This window comes from Thermobia domestica, chromosome 10 (assembly GCF_964235325.1).
Source record: "Thermobia domestica chromosome 10, izTheDome1.hap1.1, whole genome shotgun sequence".
Lineage (NCBI taxonomy): Eukaryota > Metazoa > Arthropoda > Insecta > Zygentoma > Lepismatidae > Thermobia > Thermobia domestica.
The window spans coordinates 216,143,640-216,169,899 of NC_137463.1; the positions used below are offsets into that span (position 1 = coordinate 216,143,640).

General features: G+C 35.6%; 1 protein-coding gene across 2 annotated transcripts in view; it reads right to left on the reverse strand.

Annotated features, from left to right (window-relative positions):
* Positions 1–26,260, reverse strand: part of LOC145662988 (monocarboxylate transporter 12-like) — an 881,834-nt gene that overhangs the window by 513,511 nt on the left and 342,063 nt on the right. The gene's annotated exons all lie outside the window — the stretch shown is intronic.

Sequence of the window (26,260 nt, forward strand, 5' to 3'; positions counted from 1 at the left end):
TGTCAATCCTTTTTAAATTTCAGGTTTCAATACAGAGGAACTAAAATCGTGCCGTTCCTTATGCTATGATTTGGTACTTTAAAACCTATGGTTCGTAAACAGTATTCATTGATATATTCATTATCTAGTATTTTTTGCATGCATATGTCTTTTCTTCTATCCGCAATACTCTCCAAACTCCCAATATTCATAACTATGTGAATAGAGGCCATTTCCATTTTTAAAACATAGAAGTCGAATAAAACATTTTTGCACAGATTGTTTGCCTAAGTTATAGAAACGTTGTTCCATATTACAATCCAAATTTCAGTTTTAGTCTTAAAAATAATTTACATTCATGCTCAAAAATTAAGGATAATTGCAGATTGTGGTACTACACAACGTGGCACTACACAAAACTGGTGCTAATAGCATAGGCACATAGTGAACACAACGTACGAACAAACGAAACATATCGGTACCACGGTATTGGTGATATCCACGGTATTCACGGTATCCACGGTATTAATTTTTAATTTATTTTTAGTTTAACTTCCGTTGCAGCAGCGAGGCTATATGAGACGTGGACCTACTAATTAACGTGGAATCCGAACCACGTGGGCTCCCGCCGGGAATCGAACCCGGGTCCTATCCACGGTATTGGTGATAAGTTGAGAAACACATGTGCTACACAACGCCACTGTTTCCTGCGAATGTACCCCGACATCAATATGGGATATGATCACCATGCACATATACACAGGCCGCACAACGGGTTGGCATACTCTGGATCAGGTGGTCGAGCAGCTGCTGGGGTATATCCTCCCATTCTTGCACCAGTGCCTGTCGGAGTTCCTAAAGTGTCCTAGGGGTTTGAAGCGTGCAGCGATACGTTGACCGAGAGCATCCCAGACATGCTCGATGGGGTTTAGGTCTGGAGAACAGGCAGACTACTCCATTCGCCTGATATCTTCTGTTTCACGGTACTCCTCCACGATGGCAGCTCGGTCGGCCCGTGCGTTATCATCCATCAGGAGGAAGGTGGGACCCACTGCACCCCTGAAAAGGCGAACATACTGATGCAAAATGACGTCTCGATACACCTGACCTGTTACAGTTCCTCTGTCAAAGACATGCAGGTGTGTACGTGAACCAATCATAATCCCACCCCACACCATCAAACCACTACCTCCATACAGGTCCCTTTCAAGGACATTATGGGGTTGGTATCTGGTTCCTGGTTCACGCCAGATGATAACCCGGCGAAAATCACTGTTCACACTATACCTGGACTCATCCGTGAACATAACCTGGGACCACTGTCCATTGACCATGTACTGTGTTCTTGACACCAGGCTTTACGGGCTCTCCTGTGAACAGGGGTCAGTGGAATGCACCTTGCAGGTCTCCGGGCGAATAAACCATGTCTGTTCAGTCGTCTGTAGACTGTGTGTCGGGAGACAACTGTTCCTGTGGCTGTGGCAAGGTCCCGAGCAAAGCTACCTGCTGTACTCCGTGGCTGTCTGCGGGCACTGATGGTGAGATATCGGTCTTCTTATGGTGTTGTACACTGTGGACGTCCCGTACTGTAGCACCTGGACACGTTTCCTATCTGTTGGAATCGTTGCCATAATCTTGAGATCACACTTTGTGGTACACGGAGGGCCCGTGTTACGACCTGCTGTGTTTGACCAGCCTCCAGTTGCCCTATTATTCTACCCCTCATAATGTCATCAATATGTGTTCTTTGAGCCATTTTCAACACACAGTCACCATTAGCACGCCTGACAACATTTGCACACTTACACGCTGTACCGTACTCGGACATGCACCAACACACCTCTGCGTATTTGTACTGCTGCCAGCGCTACCGTGCAACGACCGCACCGCATGCACCGCACCGAATGGTCAAATGCACCGCATGGTCATACCCCGAGGTGATTTCCAACCGAAAACCGACCACCAGAGCGTTGTTTCACCACGTATTCGCATTATCCTTAATTTATGAGCACGAGTGTATATCAATATATCTACGTAGATATGATTTATCTCTTTGAAATATAGGTAACTGTTTAAAAATAAAACCTACTAACTGGCACCTTGTACTCTAGAATTTATGTGAGAGGAGGAACAAAACTTTAACTGAGTGTCAAATGTAACAACCAGATCTTTAATAATGTGTAATTTCTCTATTTGTGCACCATTGACTTCGTATTTGCTGACATAATGTTAAGTTTTATTTGTGCATGTCATAAATTTTGTTTTCTTACCATTAATTTTTAGAATAGGACGAGCAAACGCGAGGGTCTGGGTGCGGAGTCCTCAGCTAGCCGAAGACTAGTCTATTCTATATGACACAACTTTGTGAACATATTAATTTCCGTAACTGTGATTGGATTTAAATGATACTTTACTGATACATTAAATGCATTAATACTGCGGTCCAGTTCGACGATGTTTGTCGTGGGAGCAAGGGCAAGATAATTCCTCTTACCATATAGACGTGGCAATAATCATGGAACTAGAAAGATGACACAAACGCCACTCGCAAGCTCTTGCACAATTGAACACGAACAAAAGCGGGCCTAATTGTTGCACCATGCATAGTTTTTGAGATCTAGTATGAAACATAATCCAAACATTTAATTTTTTCCTGGCTACGACCATTGTCACGTCAGTGCATTCTTATCATTTTTACCATGTCCTCGCTTTTTTAACCATGTAATATCAAAGATGATTTTTTTGCAACAGTTTATTCACATACAGAATTGCTTTGTGGCAAAAGCAGCAATTTTTTTTAGCACTTTGCCCTCCTGAGATATTAGGGCCCAAAAGTGGCATCAAAATCACAAACTTCAACTTTCGGACCCCTATAAATCTATGGTGACAGTAGCATCATAGCTGTGGATATTTCTGCAGACTCTTTACATGCAATTGTATTCATCACAAAACTTATGAACCCCCCACTTTATGCCATTAAAAAATACAGCCCATTTAAAAGGGTAATTTTCTGTAGTTTTTCTGGTGATTTCAGGTATTGGTTTGCAACCCTGCATATTTATTTAGACGCAAAAGATTATATTCTCCGTATACCTCAGTCTCTCCTGTAAACATTCGTTTTTGTTTGGTGTTCGTTTGATTCGTACGTCCTGAGCAACTGTAATTTTCGTAAACGCTTGCAAATGCAAAAATTGGTACTCCACCGACAATAAAGATGACCGCCATTCAGGAACACTAGTACATACGAAAACATAAATGATGTTATTGATCTTATCATATACATGGTTTGTCACACTCAAATTTTTATAATTTTCGAAGATGGTCGAGCAACCATTTTTACTATTTTTGGACCACTTGAGATGAATTGACCCAATAATAAACAATAATAAAATTAAGCAAAGATTTCATAAGAATAAATATAACAAGAAATATTATTATATAAAAAATATATACATCAAACGAAAGGCAATTGGAATTTCATAGACAATATACTAGACAGGACAACAGAAAATTTATACATTTACTTGACAATACATTCTAAATATTGCTTTTTAAGTGAAGCAAATTTGTATTAAATAGGTCAATTCTTAGAGATTTTATGTTTATATTTTCTATACTATTAAATAGTGGAGTACCAATTCATTCTGCATTACACAAGATAGATCGATAGTCTCTAGGATTGTGAGAAGGAACACTAAAATAAACAGATGCTCAATTAGGTTCATTCTGGCATGTGTTACATCATAAATGAACCTGATTTGCCTCAAATTTCTTCTAACATCAAGAGAGACCAAATCAAGCCTAGGAAGAATCTCCCCATTAGTCATCTCGTTCAGTTTAAATTTAAATCTAAGCCAGGCCAAAAAAGAGATTTGAATTGACTGAAGAACTTGAGCAATACTAGCAAGATTACGGTTCCATATTAAAGTTGCATATCCCAAATGAGATCGAATATAGGCACAGTATAAGAGTTTATAGGTTACGATATCTCTAAAATCTTAATCAACCCATTTAATAAACCCAAGATTTCTACTGGCTTTAGACACCATAGTAGAAATATGTTGATCAAATAATTTCTTACTGTCCATCATAACACCTAAATTCTCATTAGTTGAAACAACTTGTATTGTATGATGGTTAATTAAATATGAGAAAAAGGATACTCTCGTTTTTCTATTCATGTTCAAAGGTAGTGCATTCTGAATGGACCATAGATAAACTGAATTAATATTAGCTTGTAATTACAAGTGATCCTGACAGTTTACTATTTTAGAAAAAAATCTTCAAATCATCGACATACAATAGAAAGGGACACTTCAAAGATTTACAAATATCATTTATATATATTATAAATAAAAGAGGACCCAGATTGGATCCTTGAGGAACACTCGAAAAAATAATGTACACAGATGATTTGCAATCCATATATCTGATCACAAATCTACGACTAAACAAATAGGAAGCAAACCATAGTATCAAAGATTTAGGAATTTCAAAAGAGTCAAGTTTCTTAAGAAGAATATAATGAGATATCTTGTCAAAGGCTTTAGCAAAATCAAAATGGACTGTATCGATTTGACCATGATTATGAACAACAGGAGAAACCAATGTCAAAAACTTATTCAGGTTTAATTCCGCAGATTTGCCTTTCATAAATTCATACTGTTCAGGAATAATTCAACGTTGAACGGAACTACAAAGATAGTTATAAATAAGTTGATCAAAAATTTTAGGTGCAGAGATCAAGAACAAGAACAGAAATATGTCTATAGTCACTTACAATCCTTCCATCAGTTTTAGGAATTGGAATTACAATAACATTTTTCAATACATTTAGATAGAAATGAAATGCTAAACTCCAATTAAACAATGACGTCAATATTGGAGCAATTATTTCAGACATACCTTTAATTACGAAAATCGGAATTTGATTAAGACCTACAGAAGTTTTAGCATTCAGATTTTTAATAGCATCAAGTACCTGTTTAGTGTTAAAAGATATTGGATCACTAAAAAGTTGATTGGCCATAGAGGTATCAATACTATCATTTACATTAACTTCATCTTAGTGATAAACAGCTTCAAATTGCTTGGCCATAGCCTCAGATAACAATCGAGGATCAGAGACTAATTCCTCGTTAACTAATACTGCTTATGGCCCTTTTTAGCATTAATTTTGTTTTTCGTGTCTGATTATTTTTTAAGCTTTTCTCAATTTTACTATAATATTTAGTTTTATCAATAAGAAGTTGCTTCTTAAAATTAGAACAATATTTGGAAAATACATTATAATCCTAAGCAGATTGGGTTCTTTTATACTTCTTATAAGCATTATTCTTTTCATTAAGTAAATAAATTGAATTATGAGAATATCATATCGGATATTTAGAAATTGATTTAGTTGTTAATGGGACGTTATTCCTACAACAGCAATAATAATAATAATAATAATAATAATAATAATAATAATAATAATAATAATAATAATAATAATAATAATAATAATAATAATAATAATAATGTGGTTATGCTTTTAGCTTCTGGTTTCTTTATAAAAATTTATTTGGGGTGCGTTGCGAAAAATCGTATTACCTTAAACAAATGCTTTACCATGCTTTTGATAGTAAAGTTTTACGATATGAATTAAAACATAATAATTCTAGGCGCTAATAAAAGATACAACCTTCATGTGCAATTAGTTTAATGTTTTGGTTGTTTTTTGTTATATGGCGCCAGTGAAATGTTCATGTAGTGAGACATGCGTGGAGGTTGACAGATTTCAATTAAGCACATATTTGCTTATTTTAAATTGATGTAAATGTTTTATAACGTGGTAACTTAGATTACAATTTTAGCACAAATATTTTATCTTAGTACAATCCTACAGAGATGACTGCTGTTTAATATAAACTGTTACTTTTTTGAACTTTTACAGATATTGACAACGATGTTTGGAGTTTGAAGTTAAGATATAATTGTCAACGAACTTAAAAAGTTCGTTACTGAATTTTCTGTCTGTATGTTATTTGCGATTTTTTCAATTTAAACCCTGCATTCGATAGATCATCAAAAACTATTTGCGAAAGTGATTAAATTTTTCGCGTCACTATTACTGTTCCCAAGATATTGGCCAGAAAATGACCGATTTCCAGAGATTTAAGGAGCTATATCTCGGGAACCGTAATTCATAGGGAGATCATATTGGTGTTGATCAATATCTAAAAGGATGATAAATATTTTGGTACCAAATAATAACCGGTGGCCACTGTCCAACTGGTCACTGGCCAAACCAGTGGCTACCAAATAAAATCGGTATCAAAATGTTTACCATTCTCTTAGGTATTGACCAACACCAATACCATCTCTCTATGACTTACCGTTCTCGTGATATTGGTCAAAAAATTGCCGATTTCCATATATTTATTAAGGAGCCATATCTCGGGAACCATAAGTTATAGAGAGATCATATTGATGTTGATCAATACCTAAGAGGATGGTGAACCTTGGTGCCAAATAGTAACCGGTGGCCACTGATCAACTGGCTATTGGCCAACTGGCCACCGTTCCTCCGATATTGGTCAAGAAAGTTCGAATTTCTGGAGATGTAAGGAGCCATATCTCGGGAACTGTAAGTCATAGAGAGATGATATTTTGCGAATTTTTGCGAGAAAGAGAAGAAGGTGCAGATAAAAACATCTACTTTTACATCTAGGAACAATGACAGTTATCCTTCTCATTCTCCATCTATCCATTTTTTTAAAGTTTGTTCCGGCAATGCTCTTGGAGCGTTCTCAACTGGGTTTAGTTTCAGAACGACATTAAGACAATGAATGATTTAGAAATCTAGTTATATATTATGCCATTTTGGAAGCATTTTAAGGTTTTACACTTAGTACTTTTGTTGAGGTTGTTATCTAAAGTGCCCTGTGGTTATGACGTAGAGCTAAGCGCTCAAAAGACTGACCCAGAAATCTGGGTTTGTTTTAAAAGATGGAAATTTGTTAATGTAAGATTTACATAATGAGGAAGTTCATTATGTAAGGTAAAGCTGTTTCTAGCACGTAAAGCTAATTTACAGATGAGATTGTATGACAATTTTTAACATTCTACTACAATGGATGTTTTAACATGAAATTAAGTGTAGTATTTCTTCTTCATTTATCTTTTTATTGACAGACTATATTAAATTTGAAATAAAAGTATAACAAAAATAAGAGTTTGCAATTGGTAGGTTACAATAATAATAATAATAATAATAATAATAATAATAATAATAATAATAATAATAATAATAATAATAATAATAATAATAATAATAATAATAATGCTTAATTTTTCAGCTTAGGACTTCAGAGCTTAAGCCTTTATGCTTAAGCTAATAACAGTAACAGTATGCCGAGACCAAACAACTGAATAACGTTAGAATACATTCCATTTCTATTTGCAGTATATCAAATTATAATTACACAATCGAAGACTTTGAAGTGGATTTGTCTATATTACAATTATTGGCAGAAGAGAGAGAAGAACTAGGAAAGATAAGCGAAGGGGTTCAGAAACAGTTGGTATCAAAGCAAAAGATACTGAACATTTATGTTCAGTATTTCTAGCGACCACAAATTGGATGTTTGCAACCAGACTAATTGAAGTTGGACACGTACACTACAACTGAAGTTCATAATTAAAACAGTGGCTAAAAGTACGTTCGAAATTGCACTAATAGCTTTGTGGTTGCATTGCTCTCATCTATTACTAGAGTGACATCAGTCAACAGGAATTAATGCTATATAACTCTTCTCATGTAGTTTCGAGTGTTCTAATTAAATAGACATTTTAGTAATTAATTAGCACTTCATATACGTAAAATAAGTTTCTGTGTTCAGAAGTGGCAATAACATTGCAATACAGTTCCATGTGTGTAATCAATCAATAAGGTATGTTATCTAATGCTAATGTTGAAAAGTTACACTAGAAGCAAAACCAAGTATTTGTGGTCTGTCAGTTTCGTTGTTGGCCACATCGTAATTTAGCTGTCTAAAAAATAAGTTTTTAACTTATTTAAAACAGAACTTAAACTTGATGAAATTTGAGACTTATGTACTTCGTGTGTCAATTTATTACAACTTACTCACGGAAAAAGTATTGCCAACTTACACTAAAAAATAATAAAATGTAGTTGTGTGGTGGGTCTATTTCAATTCTGCGTAATAATTTTCTACACACATTAGTGCACCTCCGATTATTTGATATTTGAATAGAACATTACCAAACGGATATATTCATCATCAACAAATGTGGAAACAACGATTTTTCAAATAAAAACCATGCTGCAGATAAAAGTAGTTTATGAGTAAGTATTTCTCTACAGCCAGTTTCAACAAAGTAATAAAGCGGAGATAGAACCTAGTTTTGGATTACTGAATTCGCAATAAAGCTGTCTTTCGTTGATTCAGCACTTGTATTTTATGAGGATCAAATTTGAAACCAAAAGCGGTAGGCCTTCATCAGAAAAATGACAGATCCACTTACATGTAACACTTCCCAAGTGCAACACACCGATTTTGATAAAAATTGGCAGATAGATACTACACATGAAATAAACGAATACGTGCTTTTAATTTTCTGCGGAAAAATGGTTTTAGGGGGCAAAAGCGCCCACTCAAAATTTAGAAAGTTGGCGTCCGAAAGGCAAGAAGAAATGAACCTAAATGTATGAAATTATGCACAGATATTGTAGACGTAAAATGTGGGAATACGTGTCTCGTATTTCCCTAATAAAAAAGAAGTTGGGTGGGGCACGGACCACTCTAACCCTTTGATCACGAAATATCGAAAGTGCGAATAAGTACATCATAAGTGCCTAAAGGATATGGAGAATTACAACGAAACTTTGTGTAGGGACAATACACAAAAGATAAGCGAAGACGTGTTTTTAGTTTGTGTGGAAAAACAATGTTGGGGCCAAGGCCCCTCCGAAAAAGTAAATATTACCGTCGTAGCGATGGAAGGAGTGGACCAAAGCAAATCAAATTGTGTGTAAATATTTTATATGTAAAATAAGGCAATTTGTGTTTCCCAAGTGTCCCCAACCGATTTGCTTCAAACTTGGCACATCAACAGTAAACAGAAAATAAATCGACACGCGTTTTTGCTTATGCGGAAAAAACATTGTAAGGGTTTTAAAGACGCCACCGAAATACTATAAAATAAGCTATAGGTAGGAAACAGCTAGTGTGAAAATAAAATAGTGAACTTTTACCAATAGATAGCTAACCTAAAAATAGGAATCAATACAGTGAATTTCGAGTGTGTATTGCTTCTACCCTCAAAAGTTCAAGTTCAAAGACTGAACATTGTACCTTCTAGCTACTTGTCTTCTCTTTCCATGAAGATAATAGGAAAAAGAAGAAACTGTATCTTTAGCCATCTTATTCGGCACTCCGATTGGATCACCGTGCTGATAGAGGGAAAGGCAGAATGAAAACCAGAAAGAGGAAGACCAAGGATAGAATATCTAGATGTAGTTACGAGGAAGAGGCCTTATAAAAGTATAAAAGAGCTTTCCCAAGGGTTAGAAAAGTTTTCAATTTCCATGTTGCCCACCACCTTACCACTGTGGTTGAGGTGAACGACAAGAAGGAGAAGCTACTTGCGAAACACATATTGCCTTATGTTACACATACAATATCTATGCACAATTTCATTTGCTTCGGTCCACTCCTTCCTGCGCTTCTGCGGTAATATTTACTTTCTTTTTTCGAGGGAGCCTTGGCATCCATAAAGTTTACCAGCAGAAACTAAAAAACACATTTTTACATATTTTTGTGTATTGTCTTTTAACACATTTCTAAGTGAAGTCTTGACCCGACCAAGGTAGGTCCCATAGTTTTTGAGCTAATATGAATCTTTAAAATTCATTTTTTCATGATTTCGGCAGCCTATAACACGTAAACGATGGGGTTTTCGCTCTATGTTTATAGGAACTTTTTTTGTTTGTTTTACTCTCAGGAATCACTTCTCTGCTTTTGTACAGCGGGGGACACTTCTAAGTGGTACAGCCACATGGAGATTTACGGCTAAGGTGTACCATTTAGAAGTGTCCCCCGCTGTACAACGAATTTAACGCCATACTATATATATATATATATATCGACAGAGATTTGACGAAGAAAATAGTTTTATAATATTCCCTATATATGCATATCGTAGATTCAGAGACTAAAACATCTGTTAAAAATATATAGAGCCTTAAAGACATATATTTTTTAAAGATCATTTCGGTAGTAAATTTTCTGTGGTCGTTTGGCACATCAACCATCGACTGATGTAATGACTCTTGTGATGTGTATACAAAAACCATACATGATGAGTATTACGGGTATGTTAAACACTCGATCTTTGACACATACCAGAAAAAAAAAACATCACAAGGCATAATATCCGGGGAACGTGGAAGCCAATAAAGAAGTTATTGATGACGGCCACGATCAGCACGATCTATTCATTTGTATATTGAACTTATTTATTGGCTCTTTAGCATGTCCTGTTGAAAGATTAAATCTGAGATCGTTATCCCAGCTGTGGAAGAAGTCATACCCAACATGTTCAGGTTCGGATTCACCGTGATTATTTCAGTATCGAAAAATAAAGGCAATACGATATCACGTGGCTTATAGCGTAAAGCAAATCATTTTGAAGGAATCGCACATATCCTCCTCATAGATAAGTGAGTATTGCTGCTCCCAGATTCCATATTTTTAAAATATTAATGAAGAAATAAAGGGTGCATGCAATTACATTGAACTATTTTTCTTATTATACAGAATACATACAATTACATGAATTTTACAAATACTTTTCCCGATTAGGAATACTTGTGACTCGGACACAGTACATAAAAATTATTTCAATGGTAAGACAAAAAGTTGTATTCTACATTACTGTTTTCACGTCATAGGCATCTAATGTGATCCTCTTTCACGTTTGACATATACAGTAGTACCTTGGAGTACGAACTTGGTAGTTCCAAAACCTAGTTCTAGTTTTACATCATTTAAGTTCCAAGATTTTTTGAATAATAAAAACTGAATTAATCCGTTCCTTTGTCCCAAGAAATCAAATTTTCAAACTAATTTTAATGCAACGTAGTAAATACACTGGATTTTAAGGTAGACCCTCTAAAGTATTAACATGTACAATAATAGCCACTTTAATAAAAATGAACGTCCTAGGAGCCATAGTGAACACTAAGTAAATATTATATGTATAATGAAAAAAATAACGCAAAATAGGTACAAAAGCGTAACACTAGCACCGAAGAATTCCAAGATCTGCTTTTACTACAGCTTTCGAAAACAACTGAACAACAAAGCATAGGAGTGGTCCAAGAACAGGGGAAACGTACGCACAAGCAAACAGGAAAAACATGTTAAGTTAATTCACATATAGTGTGCAAATTTTGTTCCGGAATAGGGACGCTGTTTCGGAATTCGAACATCCGTCTAAAGGTTAATTCATACATAGTATTCCGCCCGTAACGGGTCCATAAAGTTCCTTTTTGGACTTCGACATTGAAAATTCAGTGGTTTGTCTTTTCTAATTCACACATGATGTGTCGTGCCAATACCATTCCCTTGTTATGCTCCGTCCGTGCCGCTACTGTTTTCTACACCATTTCCATTGGCTCTGGTCAACTTCCGTGTGCTTGCGTGTGCTTCCGTGACGCTTCTTGTTCTCCGAAGAAAGACGAATGATCGCGGCCGACAAGCCACGACCGAGGTTGTTTCTCCTCAAGGCTGCTTGTCGGGACACGGCAGGGGAACGGTACACTATGTGTAAATCAATCTTTAGGCGGGCATTCGAATTTCAAAACAGCATTCCTATACTGGGGCAAAATTTACACGAATTTTCGTTCTTATTGCAAGTTGCTCGAGTTTTGGGACATTTAAATTGCAGAAGGAATACATACTTTATATCAAACGGTAAGTCAATGACATATATAGTCCCAGTGATGACATAATGTACACGATAACTTAGTATAATCGCCGTGTTATCATTCAGTTCAGAACTTTTTGCCTTTGTAATTCTGTGGAGGAATTTTGAACCATAAAATATGTATATAAAACGATAATCATGCCTGTTGACCTCTTTGGTTACGAAACATGTTCGCTTACTCTGAAAGAAGAGCATAAATTGAAAGTATTTGAGAATAAAATACTGAAACGAAATCGGACCCAAGAAGAACGTGAATGGAGAATGGCGGAAACTTCATAACGAGGAACTGCATAATTTAAACCGTTTACCAAACCTTGTTAGATTCATTAAATCTACGAGGCTTAGGTGAGCAGGTCATGTAGCTACAATGGAAGAAAGTAGGAACATTTTCAATTCGGTTCAATTCGGAAACCGCCATTAGGAAGATCTAGGAGCAGATGTGAGGACAATATTAAGATGGATCTCGCGGAAATAGGAATACAAAGTAGGAACTGGATCAAATTGGCTAAGGATAGAAGTCAATGGAGAGCTTTTGCAAACGAGGCAATGAACCTCTGCATTTCATAGGCCGTAGAGTTAGTTGTTAGAGAGACAGATACTATAATCGCGGTTCCCATTGAAAACAACTAGACAATTAATACTAAAAAAATCAGATTGTGCACGCATATGTACCGAATTCAAATTTAAAGTGTATGTCTACATTTCAAAGAATAGTAATGCTATTGTAATCAAACAATTTAACGACAAACAAAATCTTATTGATCATTAAAATTTAAACAAAAAATTAATTATTATGTTAATCTCACACACATTACTTAATTTGTTTATTTGAAATCTTATTTGATGTTACCTTGTTCTGACCTTTCAGTAGATGTTTGTTTCTTGAAAATCCCGTACAAAGATAACTCGGCAGGAAGTTAATTGAGTCGTTCGTTGAATGGAACTGTGGGGATGGGGGATTTAGTAGAGAAAAGGAGATCAGATGAACGAACTTCTTCTTAACGAAGAAAACCCATTCTGTTTGTGTCCCTATGGAAGCTTACTGTGAGTGTGTAGGTGTAGGCGGGTAGGCAGACACAAAAATTGTCTCTCTTTTCTGCTGAGAAGAAATCACGTACCGAGGAGGTTTCCAAAAGTTAAAAACATTAGGAACAAAGCTCGAAAGGACTATAGAACTAATATATATATGAAGAGAAAGAAGAGAGGGAGAAAGATAATCATCCTTCTTCACTGTAGTTACAGAGATACACAAAACGAAACAGTAATGAATTTATAGATATAAATAAGGGAACTCAGAATCAAAAATAGAATTTTCGATATTTGCAGCAGATTGTCTGTCAGAATATCATTATTAATGGCCTCTCTCCTTCCCCCAAAATTGTACACACACGAAGAAAAAGAAAAAAAAACTATATCGAGTGTTAGTGCTAAACATAATTATACAAGGTGATAGGTAACTCCACCGAAAAACTTTGGGAGGCGATTCCTTATATGAAATGAAAGAAAAAGTTCTAATAAACATGCGCTGAAAAACATCTTTCAGAGGTACGATCCATTGAAAATTCGAAAACTCACTTTTCAAAACTCCCTAACTTAGAAAATATAGGACCTATCCCAAGCGGTTTAAGGAATTACACAGAAATTAGTAAGTGCTCTATCTAAATATCCATGTTTTACCATCCTCCGTTATCGATGAAAGTAACTAAAAAGGAAGTTGAAGTACAGAGATACTCCTTTAAGTACTAGTGGTGCGTTCGTTTTCCTGGTACCGGTGAATTCTGAAACATGGGTACTTAGATAGAGCGTATACCAGTTTCTGTGTAATTCCTTAAACCGCTTGGGATAGGCCCTATAATTTCTAAGCCAGGGCGTTTTGAAGCGTGACATTTAGAATTTTCGGTAGTTCATAACTCTGTAAGGAGACGTTTTTCGATCCGTGTTTATTAGAACTTTTTTCTTTCATCTTGTATAAGGAACTGCTCCCCAAAGTTTTTCGGTGGAGTTACCTACCACCCTGTATATAACAAGTTTCATACATATTACAATAAAGCACAATACAAGTTTGCACTGCACCTGTACAGCTACCGAAGACTATTGTTGCCACGAGATGAAAAAGTCTCGTCTCGTCTCAGTGTATTTTCAAATTTGAGACGAGGCGAAAAAGATGACGATTCTCGTCTCGTTTTTGAGGCGAGAAATTAATCAAGTACCGTGGCCAATATTAGTTCATCCAAGTATTACAGGGTGGAGCAGACGAAACACATGTTTTTTAAAACCGCTAGTACTCGGCGACGAGTAGGAATATTGATTTCGAGCGACCGTCGACACACAGCTCAGACAATGCAGTTTTAGTCGCTTTGGTGCGTTGAGCATCGTGTATTCGAGCTCAAGCAGTTCTTTAGAAACAATGATTCTGTGGTCATGGTTCAACGCCTTTTCCGTCGAATGTTTAATGTTGAACGTCGAGGTAGAGTCTCAGATCGAAACACTATACTCTCCGATGGGTTGCAGCGTTCAGAATTACTGGATCTGTAATGTAAAAGAAACCACCTGGTCTTCCTCGTTCAGTTTGAACTCCGGAAAAGACGTAGACAAAGTTAAAAGTGCAGTCTTTGCTAGTTAGAAATGATCTGCTACGCGAAAGGCTGTATCGCTGGGTATGTCACGTCGTTCGCTTCATCTTACGTGATGATCTTAAATTTCACATATACATAATAATGATTGTCCAGCAGCTAAGTGAAACAGATTTTATGCAACGCAGAGAATTTCTTGGCATAATGGACGCTATTTTTACAGAATATGCAGATGTCCCAGTATTCATGAGTGATTAAGCACATTTTCTTGTGGATGGTTATGTTAATGTGCAAAACTGCTGTACGCTCCAATGCTCCATAGCGACTGAAACTGCATTGTCTGAGCTGTCTGCCAACGGTCGCTCAAAATTAATACCTCTACTGTCGCCGAGTATTAGCGGTTTAAAAAAAACAAGCGTTTCCTCTGTTCCACCCACACTGGTTTAGTGCCATATGATTCATAGTAAAAAAAGAACTATAAATTGATAAAGTGATAGTACGAACACAATAAAGAATATTTATCAAAGTTTTAAGATACGCAAGTCATTATAATATATTTAAGTAATAATACATATGTTTTATATATTTTATATCACATTCATGGGCTTCTCGAAAAGTGGAAGGATTGTGATAACTTTCAGATGAAATTAAGAACAAAATCAGAACAGAAATTGTATACATAAATTTACGATACGAGACATGAAAAGGAGTTCCGGGAATCGAAAGATGAGAAAAAGGGCATTTGACAAATAATAATAATAATAATAATAATAATAATAATAATAATAATAATAATAATAATAATAATAATAATAATAATAATAATAATAATAATAATAAAACGAGACGAGACGAAAAAACCGTTTCATTGGCAACACTATTGAAGATACTAAAAGTAGTTTCCGTTTGCGGTCAGACATATGTCTGAACGGAGAACTGTTACTTGAGTAATGTCGATCAATGTGTTCGCGGTTAAATTGGAGACAAATTAATTGATGATCATAGACATGGCTACATTACTTCCATTTTACTGGGCTGAATAAGCGTCTACGAACATCAATTAATTAGTTTAATTCGTACGAATTACTAACAGTTCGTACCATCAAATTCCATAGGGATTCGTTCTTTATTCAAACTCTATTATTAATTTTACACTTGTCTTTACCTTTCGTTTCCACTAGTTAATTTTAATCTTACATTTATAATTTTATAATTGTTACAAATAAGGTTGTATTCTAAAGTTGTCTACATATGAACCTACAAATTGATTTATTTTTAAAAAAACATACAAACGAATTTGTTAATGTACGTATTCTACATTAATACACAAATCTAAATTGTTGTTTTCCCTTTAAAAGAAATAACCCATAGTAATGTTTTGGATAATTGTTCATAGTAATAATAATGATTTATCCTAATCCTTACAACCCATGTGCGGCTGGCCGCTAGTCCCCTATTGACTGCATTGTATTTGCGTGTACGTATGTGTACATGTAGACCTATGTATGTTCTTGTTTAACTTTGGAGCGCCTGGAACAATTTCAACGAAACTTGATACACTTATGACTTATAATCTGAGGAAACATATCGTGGGGATAACGCACCCCTATCAAAGATAGGGGCGGGTTAGAAAGGATGACATAAAAAAATGATTAAAAATGACCGATATTAGTTTTCGAGCTTGCTGAGATGAATAGTGACACATCAGATGCCATTTAAGTCCAAGTTTAGAATACATCGGCGTGGGGAGTAAGAAGGTGTGAAATATAATATGTCCAAAATGATCAAGATTAGTGTTGAATCCATCGTTTTCGGGGTCACTAAGCTGATTGCTGACAACCCCAATGATATTCAAGTCCTGTGACCATGTGATCCATCGTTACCAAATATTCCATGTGTTGGGGGACAAGGGAGTAATTTCTAATACGTTTCATTTTGTATTTCATAAAATAATGGTCAAAACAAGAACACATTTCAACCGTTCGATATGAGTTATTCAACATAGTTAACACTTGGGTTTACCGAAGTTTTAATCACTTTACTTAATGCGTATTCTAAGTGAGAGAGTTTCAAATTTTTCGCAAATAATAATTTCATAAACATATATTTCCCCGTGTTTATAAGAACGGACATTTCAGATAATATTTAAATATTTGCTGACTGATTTAATCCCTGAAGAATAGTTATTGGTGATGGTGAGAATACTAAGTTTTACTGGAGATTCAATATTTTGAAGAGAAAGATTTTTACTGAAAAGGTAGGGTGGATGTTTGAAAACTGCTACACTCACATTTCTTCAAAATGTATATTTGTTTCCCGTGACAACGTAAATTAAAGATTAAGTGTATTTGAGCTCCAAGCTTCTCTCTCCTATTTCATTTGTAGAACTAATTTAGCCTCTGAAACACAAAAATATATGAGATCTCCCTATGCCTCGCTACGTCTCATTACAGAAATTCATCAAACAATGCCGCAATGACATAACACAATACAATCCTCCCTTCCGAAAAACTTCCTAGTTCAAAATTCTCCTATTACGTAGGCAAAGCGTTCTGCGTTTCACCAGAGACTTGGAAAACTTAAAGTTCACAGCTCAGTGCTGTGTGTGTATCCTCTTAATTCAATGTTACTAGGGTTACCAAAGGCTGTGGGATAGCAGCGTCAAGGGCGGATTTAATTACGTTTCAGAGAATCGTTAAGCAAGGCGTTGCAGCTCTCTTTCGGTCAAATGTTAGATACCTAAATTCATTTCTGTCGCGAAACATATGGTGGATACAATTACCCATTACAAACAGAAGTTAACTGATAATAAATATTCATAATTTTCTCTTATTTTAATGGATACTGAATGTATTATACAATTCATTGAAATGAATGTACAATTATAATTGATGTATGGTGTATAATTGATGTACAACAATTCAATCCATTAATGTTATTGTAAGTGAAGTAAAAAATGTTGTTTTATGTTAGATTTTAACTTCACTTTAGAATACGCAATCAGGAAAATTAACAAGTGAATTTATTTTCGCATTTTGAAAAAGCATAGTAGTCTCTCAAACGGTACAAATCAAATGTTAAAATCGAAAATGTTTGCTACTTCCTGTTTCAAAAAAGATATAAGAGTAAGAATAGATTAGGATGATCACTTTTAGCAAATAATAATAATAATAATAATAATAATAATAATAATAATAATAATAATAATAATAATAATAATAATAATAATAATAATAATATAATAATAATAATAATAATAATAATAATAATAATAATAATAATATATATTTATTTATTTTAGTGCCATGAACAGCCAGATAGCAAAAATACAGCACTTAGTCATAGAACTAAGGGTTATAACACAGATCTTATATTCCTTTTAATATTAACAATACATTTGTTTCGACGACAGGAGGTCATTGTCTATCTTATAATATTTATATACATAATTTTATTATTTGTATCTTGTCTGGATAAACATAATTACTTCATTATTCATTAAAATAGTCGTCAATTTTCTTAAAATTGTCCTTAAAATAAGGATGCCGTCAAACATACAGATATACTATATAAAGCATACATACCTATTAAAATCTATTAGTCAGTTCAATAAATACAATTATCTCGATAATATATTAAAAGAACTTGTCAGTTTTCTTAAAACTATAGAATTTTTATTCTTGGGAATCATTTCCGATGCTTTTCTAAGGTTATATGTTGGTACCCTTATACCTATATTATGTAGGCAGTATTCACTACTATATCTATTATCTAAAATTTTCTGAATAAAGTTTTTCTCTATCATTTTTCTTCTTACATGTAATTCTTGCAACCCCCAGTATTCGTTCCAGTAATCATAACTATGAGAGTAGTAATCTTTTTTCTTATTTCTACACAATAGTCTAATGAAACATTTTTGAACCGATTCAATTTTGCTACATAATGTTGTGGATATATTATTCCATATAATTGCACCAAATTCTAATCTGGGTCTTACAAGTACCTTAAATAGATAGACATATGTGTTGCATTTTTAAACTCAGGCCACTGTCTAAATACAAACCCTATAGTCTTTCGTGTTCTATGTACTATGTCATTAATATGATAATTGAATTTCATATTCATGTCAAATATTATGCCTAAATCTTTAATCTTTTCAACTTTCTGCAGCGATATTCCATTTATGACATATTTGCTAACATAGTATTGCGTCTTGTTGGTAAATGAAATAAACTTAGTTTTATCACAGTTTATTTTCAGTAGATTATTTTTACACCATATACTAATACTATCCAAGTCTTTTTGGAGTAAGTAGTTATCGTATTCGCTATTCACAGTTCTAAATAACTTCAAATCGTCCGCATATAATAATATATTTGAGAATTTAACCTTTTCCGTCAGGTCATTAATAAATAATGAAAAAAGAAGTGGTCCTAAAGGAGATCCCTGAGGTATACCATTCTTTATGCAGCCATTACTGGAAGTTATATGACCAATTTTCACTCTATATTCTCTGTTTGATAAATAACTTTGGAACCATCGAATATACTGAGAAGATAGACCAACATTGGATGATTTACGAACTAGAAGTCCATGTTCTATAGAGTCGAAAGCCTTTGACATATCAATATATATAGTGTCAACCTGTAGTCTGTTTTTAAGAGCTAAGTACGTAAAATCTATAATAATAATAATAATAATAATAATAATAATAATAATAATAATAATAATAATAATAATAATAATAATAATAATAATAACAACAACAATAATAATAATAATAATAGGACACTCGGAAAACTCGTATAATTTGATAATCCATTTCGGTAGAGTCTACAATGAAGAATACAAAGGAAGTCTGGAACCAGAAGTATCGAATCTACTCGTAATCTTCGATTAACGACCCACGGAAGATTATCGAATATCGATACATTGAGTATACTACTCACTTATCTGTTCGAAAAATATGAAACTATTTTACAAATTTCGAAGTCTTCCCAAATGAAAACTATGGGGTTTATAAACATATACTATGTAATTAGAGCCAAAGATAGGACGCTTCTTATATATATATATATATATATATATATATATAGGGGTGCCCACAAGGGGGGGCTATGACGCAGACTGCGTCATTGAAATATTGGGGGGGGGGGTAAAAATCGATATAAATATGTTTGAGGGTGTGTAAAAATTAATCGAAAAGATTTTTTTTCATAGAAGAACACCTACGGATAGACAATTGAGGGGGGGTGCGTCATGGACATGAGGGGGGGTGGGCACCACTGATATATATATATATATATATATATATATATATATATATATATATATATATATATATATATATATATATATATATATATATATATATATATATATATATATATATATATATGGGTGGACAAAAAATCTGAAACGTTTGCAAAAGTGTGAAAATCATACCTAGTACGGTGTGGGGCCTCCTTTTGCGTCCAAAACAACTTGGATCCGACATGGAATGGACGTATACAGCTCCTGAATCGTGGTATGTGGAATTTTGTACCATTGTTCCTCCAAAACATGCTCCAATGAGAGCGAATACACCTTTCTAACTCATGCCACAATGGCTCAATGAGGTTCAGATCTGGTGATTGTGGGACCCAGGGAGGTGTGATAGCTCATTTCATGCTCCTCAAACCATGATTTCACCATTTTTGCAGTGTGACAAATCATCTTGGTAGATGCCATCACCATTAGGGAACAATATTTGGGCCATGGGTAGAATTTGGTCCCCCAAATGGCCTCATACGCCTTAGCATTCATCATTCCATACAGGGCTATGATGGGACCTCCAGAAAACCACGATATCACTGCCCATACTGTAACAGAACCACCCCCATGCTTTACAGTTGGGAGCAGACAGTCTGTATCATAGGCATGCGACGGTGTTCTCTATACGTAAACACGACCGGTTGTTGGAAACAACGTGAAGGTCGATTCATCGGATCACATTACATGTTTCCACTGCTCATGAGCACACGCCTTGTGGTCTTTGCACCACTGGATACGCCTCTTCGCATTTACTGCTGTGACTAGGGGTTTGGCGATAGCTGCCCTGCCATGAATTTTCATTTTATGAAGTTCCCGTCGCACTGTTTTCGATGAAACCGGGTTCTATAGGCCGAAATTGAGTTCAGACGTAATTTTCATTGCAGTGGTCTTCATTTTAGCTGCTACAATCCGTTTTAATGCCCTCCGGTCCCTATCTGACAGGATTGTCTTTCGGCCACTGCTGTGCTTTGCAGATGTCGTTTGCCCATGAATTGTGTGTGCCCTCGTGACATTGGACACAGTGCATTTCGATACCCCCACAATGTTCGCCACTGTTGCCATTGAAGCTCCAGCCAGACGGGCACCAACGATCATGCCTCTTTGGAAGTCTGTTAGGTCGCCAATTTTACACTACGACACTCACAGGTGAACTGGTTACTGCTGACGGAAGAGGAAGGTCTACATAACACATTGAAAACAAAAAACGATCGCCAACCACAACATGTGTTGTACAGTGGAGGGCCAAACTTACGTGCCCTGTATGAAGTGTTTTTAGATTTTTTGTCAAACCCCTATATATATCAATTCTCGATAAGATCAATTCTTGTAACGCTGAATCCACATAACAATCTCTTCTCGCTATCCCTCACCGCTTCTCCTCTGTGTATTTCTACTACTTTCGTTATAAGTAGAGCAGGGATGCAAATAACCACTCGTTCGGGGCGAGCGGTTCATCGGTGCGGGTGAATATTTAACATAATGCCGAAGTAAGTAAATGATTTCCATTGTGGGATGTGGACTAGTAGCTGTTTTCTTCGGCTAGCAAAATTTTGTTGCTTATTTCCATCCCTGCAGTAGAGAATAAGGGCGGACATTGTAACGCTGAATCCTCATAACAATTTCCTCTCGCTATTTCTTATCATACTTTCTCTGGGGTGATTAATATTGAAACTAGACTATTTCTACCACTTTCGTTATCAGTAGAGAATAAGGGCGGAGATAAGATCAATTCCGATAACGCTGAATCCACATAACAACCTCTTCTCGTTATCCCTTACCGTTTCTCCTTTATGGTGATTAATATTGAAACCGGAAATAACTGTATATTTCTACTATTTTTCCTGTCAGTAGACAATAAGGATGGAGATACGGTTAATTTTTTGTAATGCCGAATTACATAACACCTTCTCGGTATCCCTTGCTGTTTCTCCTCTATGGTGATTAGTATTGCAACCAGAAATGTTAAGAGTCTTAAATTATCAGTTTGGAACATAAAGGGGAATCAGAGCATTATGGAGCCTATTTTTTTCGGACACTACTTGTTTGTTAGAAAAGAGACGACGATTAATGCATGTGGGCTCCTACTGAGTCACAATAGAGCACGTAATGCCGTATATTGTCCGTCGTATATACTTTTTAAAAATATGGTATTTTGGCTTCTTAAACGTTAATGTATCACCATGGTATAAAGAACTACAAAATATGTAAAACTTGTTTTTCTTTCAAATTTCTGACATTGCACTGCCCTCCTGTGACTTTACCTTTCAAAGAACATTAATATGATGCCTACGCACTGATATTATGCACCACATCAAATTTTCTTTTCTTATTTCAATTTTAAGAATTATAATTACAGATATATGTGAAGAGTCTCTCTTAAATCTCAAATCAACTGTCTTAAATCTCAAATCAAGTTTTATGCTTTGGACAGAAGTACCTCTGACACATGACAAGACAGATCTCATGCCAGATTAATAAATTCACATAAAAGGCTCACAAAAATCTGGTTATTATAGAAACTTTCGAGTGGTAGGGCTAGCGGTGTTTTAGCCATACTTTGAAATTTTGATAAAAATTGGCCATCATACTCGCAATACCTAGAGCACAATCTGGGAGGTAAATTTACATTGGAGTCAGTAACATAACAACAATGGACAATAAAGTGAAAGCAATATACCAAAGCATATAAATATGGCCGGCCTTTCCTTTCGTCATTCACTATATACCAAAAATTCTAATCTCATGTGGAATGAGGCCCCTGATTTGTGCCTCAAAACTTTGGTCCGAGGCAAAATATACTTTTGTTAACACTCTGCAAACGAACTGCAGTAGGTGAGTTTTTCTCACGCTCCGAGAACAAAGAGAGTACGATGGTGTATACAGTAAGAAAATATAGTTCGAAATAAGCAATGACCATCCGTACATATTTGTGTTCTGTATAGTGAAACTTTATCGGATTAGTGGAAAACAATTATAAAACTGAACCATGTATGTATTATGTAGTGTTAACAATTTTCCTTTATAATATAACATGAATAAGCATTTTCAATACTGGCGTAGGAAAAGAGACGCTAGTGACTTGCCCGTTAAAGCGTGTTTGTGTGACAGCCGCCATGATGTACAACGGACGGAGTTGCTTGTAATGTAAAGAATATCGAATTTAAAATGCATTACTAGTTATCAATCTGTTATAACGTACGCCTAAATATTGTGTTAAAAAAACTATGACGTTACGTTACGACTAAAATTTTAAAGAGATCGTGCCTAAATGAGTGAAAAGGACGTTAAAACTTGGTTAGGTGAAACTTCGCAGAGAAACGCTAGACCACGCCGTCATACATGTCTAGAAATTGAAGAATGAGACATTTCATAATATTATAAATCGAAACATGCCTCTTCACCACAGTCTACATTGGAAGCAATCTCTGAGCTTAGACAAGAAGCAGCAGGATTCAACATGATAACCCCCCCTCCATTCCTCATTTATTTGTAAAAGCGTCTGCAGTGTTAAGGTCTAAAGTGAAGTGTAATAATTAAAATAATAGTGCCTGTCTACGTTAATTATTATCAATATATATATATACATATTATCAGCCAGCTCGTCGATGAAGAGCTACAACAATTATTATCGTCCTTTTTAATTATCACAATTATACGAACGTGGGCTATTGAAAGTTTAATAGAAGGTAGTGTTGACAAAATTTCGATTCACGTTACATTTTCCGCAAGAAAATCTTTTGTTAATATATCTCGCATAACCGCATACACAGTAAGTATTATATTGTGCTGTTAAAGCAACCATATCATTTGAAATATACAAGAAAATAAACACATTTCATTTCCTTGTGCATCCCGATATTTGATTGATGGTAGATATAATATTTAATTAATATGAGCTTAGTTGGGTTAACAACATGAATGTGTGTGTCAGAATGAAGTTTAGGTAATTATCCTTTATACTGACACTCGCATGAATTGTTTTCTGAGATCACGTAATCGGAGCATTAATCATCAAGTGGTACTGTGGTTCAGATCCCGGAGTTAACATGCAGTGGGTGCGGATATACCCTGAGCAGGCAAGTTACGGTAAGTGAACGAAGTGTCTGTCTAACATGGTTGGTAATGAGGGTCAATATGAGACTTTGTGGGAAACAGTCCACACTAACCACCGCCATACTATAAATTTAAAGCCCGAACAGCTGGAACGAACCCAGGACCGTTATAAAACTGAGAATAATCATAGAGAGACGTCAGTCAGTATTGCCGGTCACCGCATTCGAACTTGGGCACTCGGCACTACCATATGCTCTCAGAGCTTTAGTAAGTGTATAATGGAACTTAACCTTACCTACTGATCGAGTGGCTAGAGCGTCTATATTTGAGGTATGGGTTCGATTCCCGGTGGGATAGTACCTGATACTTTACGGTGGTCTCGATCCCGCCTTAAATTGTCAATTTACCTCTCATATAGCGTCCGTGCTGAAAAGGGACCGTAAACTTCAATGAACAACAGCAGTATTAAAAATTAATCTTAATCAGTATTGCTCACAGTATCTAATTGAAACTTTCAGATCGATTCTTTACATCTACACTACCGATTTGAAATTCTGAACTGAAAAATGTACAGATAATGCATTACTTCTCAGAATAGTATGTGTTGAAATGGGATAAAATAGTATCTTTTTACATTATAGAGGAAAATAGAAGTTTTAGTTTGAAGACTGGATAGTTTTCTCTCTCCGGAAAAAAACCATTCTTTAAAAGCCGCATTAGAGAAAGCATTTGTCGTTACGTTTAACCAACCAAATCTGTAGGAGAACCGTTTGGTTTACGGTGTTGGAATTCCATAGCGTGGGGCTCACGTAGCCTTCACAAAAGAATGTATCGTTTCTACAATTTTCTGCCTGAAGAGCTTGTCAAAGTTAAACCTTAATGCTGCTGGTACATTCTCCGATGGCAAACCAAATGTAAGCGTCAGCTGCAGAGATACGTACATCCAACAAAGAGGAAAGAGAGAGACGAGAGAAATAGTATGGAATAGACTGGAGAGGAGAAAAGTTTTACTGAAGACATGTATATAGACTGAGGGGACAAAGGGGTGAAGGGGAGTATAAGCGATACAGTGAAAGATGAACAACCTGTTGTATAGACATATTCTTTCTCCAGGGATGAGACAAGAATTATTACACAATGTTCAATATTAGAAAAGAATGAAAGAAAGTAACTTACCTTTCTCCGTAAAATTGTAAACTGTTATTAGAATTTAACTAAAAAAAAAAAATATTCGAAAATGAGACATCATAGTCAATAGACCTGATTCAGCTAACAAAATGATATGCGTAAATGTAATTCCTCATACGTAGTTTGAAATGTTAAAAAGTTTGTCGTTCGTTGTTAATTTGATACAGTTTTATTCTGTTGGAATTTAAAGTACACCCGCCAAAATATTATGTTCGCCCGCTACCTTTTAGACGAAGAGGTTATGCTGATGTAAGAGGCATGGGACATAGCAAAGCTGCTCGCCAAATGGTGACAAGGATCTCTGTCTGTCAGCGCTTGCGTAGAATAAGGAATGTTGGGGATATACCCGAGTTTGATACAATACTAGAATGAAGAATGTCGGGGATATATCCGAGTTTGATTGGATACTAGAATGAAGAATATCGGAGATATATCCGAGTTTGATAGGATACTAGAATGAGGAATGTCGGGGATATATCCGAGTTTGATAGGATACTAGAATGGGGAATGTCGGGGATATATCCGAGTTAGATAGGAAGGAGCCAGCCTGAGATGGCCACAGACGGCTACAAAGGAGCATCTTGTAAACAAAGTGACTTATCGAATATTCGCGAGCTGGCATGGTTAGTGTCTTCCAAAGGCGTGAAAAGGACAATGAAATCAAGAAATGGGGCGCCATACCTTTTTAAAAATGTCGGACGTTTGTTCACTGTCGTGGTTGGTACGACAAGATAGGGCGCAGACGAATACAATTAACAGACAATTTTAATAGACTAATAGTGGACAAAGCACGAGTCTATCTGAGCACATAGTTCACTGTACACGTTTAGATATGGGCTTCCGCACCTGACGTCCCACACGTGTACGAATGTTAACAATACTTTATCGTCGATTATAACTGGAATGGGCACGTGCTCATCGTCATTGAACTGCTGCGCAATGGCATAATTCTGATGGCCCAATGAATCACAATACCCATTCATCACATCGATGGGCGGGTCAGAATTCGTTGTTTCCCAGGGGAACAAATTCACCAGACGTGTACAGTAGTATAACAACAGGCCGGTGGTAGCTCCATCGTGATTTAAGGTACATTCATGGACATGGGAGGGGACCATGACGGTTTCTAACTGTCGATAGTTAATACCTGATCATGTATA